The sequence below is a fragment of the Lipotes vexillifer genome, unplaced genomic scaffold, assembly GCF_000442215.2.
Source record: "Lipotes vexillifer unplaced genomic scaffold, Lipotes_vexillifer_v1.1 scaffold1330, whole genome shotgun sequence".
Taxonomy (NCBI): Eukaryota; Metazoa; Chordata; class Mammalia; order Artiodactyla; family Lipotidae; genus Lipotes; species Lipotes vexillifer.
In genome coordinates, this window is record NW_006787533.1 from 677511 (window position 1) to 683665 (window position 6155).

The window sequence follows — 6155 nt, forward strand, 5'->3', positions numbered from 1 at the left end:
CTGCTGAAGGGACTATGATTAACCAAGATCAGGTTAATTGACTCCTGATTTAATTACTGGTAGCCAGGGAGTGGGTTCATATTGTGTGAACATATGCCTGGGCTTGGGGAGGCGAAGGACTGTGTGTTGGCTGAGCAGACAATTTTATCTCTGGGTTGTGAGAGTGCAAATGATTTTTGCTCTTTTTCCATTTGTATATGCATTTTTAAATGTTCTTAATAATTAAATGAATAAATTGCAAAAAGATTTTAAAATTTAAAATACGATTATTTAAATATCCTCTTGAAATTCAATTAATTTTCTGTACTTTGGTAAAGAAGTATGTTTAGTTCCATGGACACATGGAACATGCATTTGTATAGTTTCTTTAGTGGGTTGATAGCTAAACTGAAATATCTGGCCCTTGCTTACATTTTATGATAATCCATATGCTGGTGAAATTTCTGGTTGAAGGCAGAAGTCTTGCTTTCACTGTGACAGGAGTGCTAATGTGAGACGTGGCAAGTATATTCACAGTGCGGACTTTGTATGCCTTAAACTTCAAACCATGGATACACTTGTACAGTGACATTTTTGAAATGTTTGGGTTTAGTCTACTCTGATTTGTTTTTTTCTGGACAATTTTAAGGAACTTTAAGAGAATTAGTTCCAAGGTACTTTGAAAAATTAAGTCACTTTGAGAAATGAATTTCTGCAGTTACTTTAAAATGGAAGTTAGGTAATGAACATATATGATTGTGTTCATAAAATACCACAGGATAACAAAAGTTATGTAAGCAGTACATAATACCTAAATTTTAAAAAATGCCCTCAGCCCGTTAAATGACAGCTAAAAAATTTGTTTTTACAAACAAGCAAAATCTTCCCAACCATTTTCTGAACTAGAGAAAATAATACTAGGGACAACAATAATTATAGGTAACATTTATTGGATGCTAACTATGTACAGACTGGTTGCTAATTAACCCTTTTATATGTATGCACTCAGTTAATTCTCCCAACAAGCATATAGGGGTAGGTACTGTCGAGTTCCCATTGTACAGATGAGGAAACTAAGGAACAGAGGTGAAGTAACGTGCCCAAAGTCACACAGCTAGAGTAGATGGAGCCAAAATTTAAACCCAGACATTTAGGCTTCAGTTTCTATATTATTACTTTTTATGCTACAGTAAATGTAATGAGAAATAAATATCAACATTTTAAGCCTTGATTTCCCTTTTCAAGTTATTCTAAGCAAATAAATAACGTGGGTTTGAATGTGGGATATTCTAAGATATCTAATTAAACTGTCACTCTTTCTCCCAAATTCACTCAAAATTTATTCTTTGCCTTTGCATTATTGCCCTTTCTTTGGTGGCATTTTATTAAGTAAGAGTATGGCATGTTAAGTGGTATTTTCTTCCAGGTTAAAATTTTTGGGAAAACAATTCTCCTTAACATTTGTTTGAGAGATTAGGTCTGTTGTCAGTAGTTTAAATTATAAATGTTACATGAAAACACATATTTGTACTTCTAATATCTTTTAAATTAACCATTAAGGCAATCTTTATACTCTAGCAAGATTTTGTACCTATAGGTGAAGCAAGAAGTTTACAGAATTGTTTAAGAAAAACTAGGAAAGCCCTGGTCTCCAAATTTGACACTCAATACTATAAATCCTAAAGCTAATTAATTGCAGATTCATTCCTGCAGATTTACATTCATGCTTTTCTATTGTATTTTAACCACTAACATCATAAAATTTAATAACAACTTCCAAAGGACTCATAAATAAGACCAAAGCTACCTTTCATAATACAGGCTAAGATAATGAAACTATGTACCGTAAGTCTTAAAATCATTAGTGTTTAGTTTAACTGCAGATTAATTTAACAAGTAAAACTTGCCATTTTCAGGAAGTCTAATCTTAGAATAAACCCAGGCTAATTGGAATTGTTTAGTTCAAATAAAAATCAACAAGTATGACACACGTATCTATCTCATGCCTTAATGGAGAGGGTTTGCTGTGAATGGTAGAGGAAACATTCTCTGACCGTTTTAACAAGGATAGTGCTTGCTGCATTTTCGCATAAAGCATGTAATACAGTTGTGGTCTGTGGATTTGAGAATGTACTTGTTTAACATTCACAGGCCTCTGCCAATTTACCCCAGGACATGAGTGCCTGGAACACAGGAGCTTCTCAATAGGCACTTTTGAATAGACAAAAGAAGAAAAAATGAATTGATCAATCTTTCCATCTTTTCTATTAAGAAGAATTTCCAGGTTGGAAATGGCCACACAAAAACAAAGAGAAAGCTCAGAAGAGAAGAGAAATGAGTGAGATAACACATAGCTACTTCAAATGAATGTGAGAGGTAGATTTCATTTCTGGGTGCTGAAATAAATTTGTCTCTAAAGTCCATTCATTCTTCTTCCTGATGTGCCAACTTCATGAAAATATGACACAGAAATTTTAAAAATATATATTTCTGTACTTCACATCCCCAAATTTGAATTTCGTTTGGGATAGAGGTCCAGGAATCTTTATTTTGTAAAAACTTCCCAGTCAGATCTGAGAATCATTGCATAGAGAATGGAGTAGAGGGATCAAGATTCATTTTGTACATATGGAGATCACATTAACTCCACATGATTTAAAGAATGTTGAAGTATTCTCACTGCTTCACATTTGTCACAAAGTGACTGACTGCATATATCATTCTGCTTCAATTACTCCAGTGTTTGAAACAAAAAGTCCAAGAATCCCACATCACCACAGAAATTTCTATTGTTAGTAAAAATTAAACATTCTTAAGTTAAGCCTACTTTTTCAGCATCAGATTCCCAGATCCACCATAGAGGATGTCTGTAATACATTGTTTCCTTTTGTCTTTGTCTTAAGTCCTTGTCATCCTCAGGATGTCTCTGCACGAAGCTGCTTGATGAATGGCATGGTGAGGTACTTTATATGGTATTATTGCCTTGGCATACAAATAGAAAGGAATGTGAGATTTTAGAGTTTTATCTTGTCAAATCTTTTTATAGCAGCTGAAGGATAGACATCTAGACATTGTTCTTATGACTTCTGGTAATAAATATTGGGAGAGTTCAAGCTTCACAGAACTAACTTGTCACAGATAATAGCGCTTACCATCCATTCACCTCATACCCAATGTCCTATTTTATTCTAAGTTCTAAGACACTTCATATATATCACTTAATTTTTTCACATAGGATTTCTATAAGTGGCATGTCTTATTCCTCTATAAACATAAATCATTATTATGGGAAAGAAGGAAATGTAAGTAGATTGAAGCATAAACCTAAAGCAATCTACATTAGTAGGAAAATGTTCTGGTGATTGTCGTTATAGCATGAGGGTATTAATTTTTCCTTTTGTAGTTACAAAACAACGATGTAAAGAAAGTAAATTATTGTGGTTTTTAATCACATGGATATCATACATTTTTGGTTGGTCAGTTTGCATAAATATCATTAAAATATTCTATTTCTAGCAATTAGATATCAAAGCCACTATGTGACATAATGTTAGGTTGCATGATAGTCTTCCCATATTTTTGAAAGCGTTGAGCAAATAAGTTTTTCTGTGTCTGTAGAAGACAGTGAGATTTCCCTTGGGTCCACATTGTGTCCTGCTTGGATATCATTTATGACATTATTTAGGACTTGTGTGAAAAATTTTATATTAACAACACAAAAATTTCTGTTTCTCAGTATTCCTTATATAACATTGCGCAGCATCCTGCTGTTGAATTGCCATTATCATCGTCTTCATCAATATCACCAAATAAAAATGATTGAAGTAAATTTAAATGTATAACAATACTAAGTGAAAGAAGTCAATCTGAAAAGACTATATACTGTATGATTCCAACTATATGACATTTTGGAAAAAGCAAAAGTATGGAGACAGTAAAAAAAAAATTAGGGGACGGTAGAAAGGAGGGATAAGTAGAGCACAGAGGATCTTTAGGGCAGTGAAAATACTCAGTGTGAGGCTATAATGGTGGATATATGTCATTATACATTCGTTCAAACCCATAGACTGTACAACACCAGTAGTGAATCCTAATGTAAATTATGGATTATGGATGATACTGATGTTTCAATGTAGGTTCATCAGTTATAAAACAATTTACCTCTCCACTGGGTGATACTGATAATGCAGGAACCTATGATGTGAGGGAGCAGGTATATGTGGGAAATCTCTGTGCTTTCTGCTCAATTTTGCTGTGAACCTAAAACCGCTCTAAAAAATAAATTCTGTTAAAAAATGAATGGAATACTAGTAAATAAGAGTTTCAAATTTAGTTGTAATTTCACTGTTTTCCACTGTGGTAACAAATGATATCTATCTTTGTGAAAATAAGCAAGCCCTTTGACCAAATAAAGAAATATATTTTTCCAAACAGTAGCAAAACACAATGAATTAATTTGTTGTTCTGTTTATAGAGAAAATAAAGTCAAACCAAAGATATCACTTAGTTAGAGGATTAGAGTTGTAACTAGGTTAAGCACTTATGTTGGATTTTTGAAACAAGTTTTCCCAATGGAAATAAAAAGTATTTCTTCATCTATTATTACTTCAAATGATTTTGAAAAATCCAACCACAACTTCCTCCTTAAAACTGAAGTTATCAATCCTTGAATTGCTACAAATCAGAATAGATACTATAATTAGGATAGACCTAGCCATGTTAGTTAATTCAGCCTGCAAGAATAGGCCATGAGGGTCGATGTTCTGTAGGGCCACCAGCTGTAGTGACACATATACTCAGATGCAGCACCATCTTCAGGACAGACCACGTTCCTGGGAGCAAGCCACCCTGAACCACACTCCTGGAGTTGCCACCATCTTTGCCTACCAGACTCTCAACGTAATGAATGTGCTCATGAATATATGCTTGTAACCTCCAACTTGTTCAACAATGAATGACTCTTTGATTAATAGCTGCATGGCTGGATGTACCACAGCCCTGCAACCTAGGAGATGACCCTTATCCAGTAAGAATGCTCCGTGTTGCATAGTGATTAAAGAATCTATTTTGATCCTGTTTCTTGGGACGTTTTGAGTTATCGAGAGGGCCGTAGGAGTAAGAACTGTAAGTATAAGCGCAGCATATTGAGGGAGAAGCTGACAAGGAACTAGTTTGTAAGTAGGGTAGAGTCACTAGAGTGGGGAGCAAGGGAGAGCTAGCTTCTGAGGGGATGATGAGAGGCCCATAACTCCAGCACTTCTTTTGGTTCATCTAACATGCGATTGTATCTTGAATGGTTACAGTCTTCCAATTCTTCGAAGGTTCAGAACAGTTTCTGGGTTTCCTTTCTTTCTGGCATTCAGGTAGCAAATCTCTATCAGGTGACCCTGGTATACCCTGCTCCTTGTTAGACGAAAAATCTTAAAGTTTATGCAATAACAAAAATGAAATAAATAAATTAATGCTACTGCTATAGCACACACTCTGACAGCAAGCCAATCTCACACCATACTATTAACATTTAACTTTATGCTGTTTCTAATGGTGTACAGTCACCAATGATTGTATGTTTTTGCCAAAATCATATGAGTAGTGTTGAATGCTATTGATTGAAATATCAGGTTTCTTTATGACAGCAGACCTTTTAAAAAAAATTATTACACAGATAACCAACTAGGAAATCTCAAGAAGGGATTTTAGGATCTCAATTATATTAGAATAGTTATTATTTGAATTAAAGTATAATTTAAAAAAATTCTTTTTTGGAAATTTGAATAAACTTAAGGCAGACAAGTATGTCATTTTTTCCATGGACTCTGCCTAATTTAAGATTAAATACTTTTGCAAACCTTCAGCCTATTTGCAGTTAAAATTTCATGTCACCACAAGAATTGCTGAGCAGAAACACATATAGAATATGCAAAGTGGTTTTGAAAGTGCCTCTTAGTTTTTGTTGTTTCAGGACTGACATTCCAATGCATCCAGGCAATTAAGTAATAGAAGTAATAAAAGACAATCCTCATCTGAACCATCTGTATATATTGTGGCTATTCTCAGTGATCCAGTGTGCAGTTTCTGTAGCTCACATTAGTTAGCAGAATGCCTTAACTGTATTCAAGTTTAATAAATATGGGTTCTCTTGTCTGCATTTTATTCCCTTTCCCATCTTCCCTACA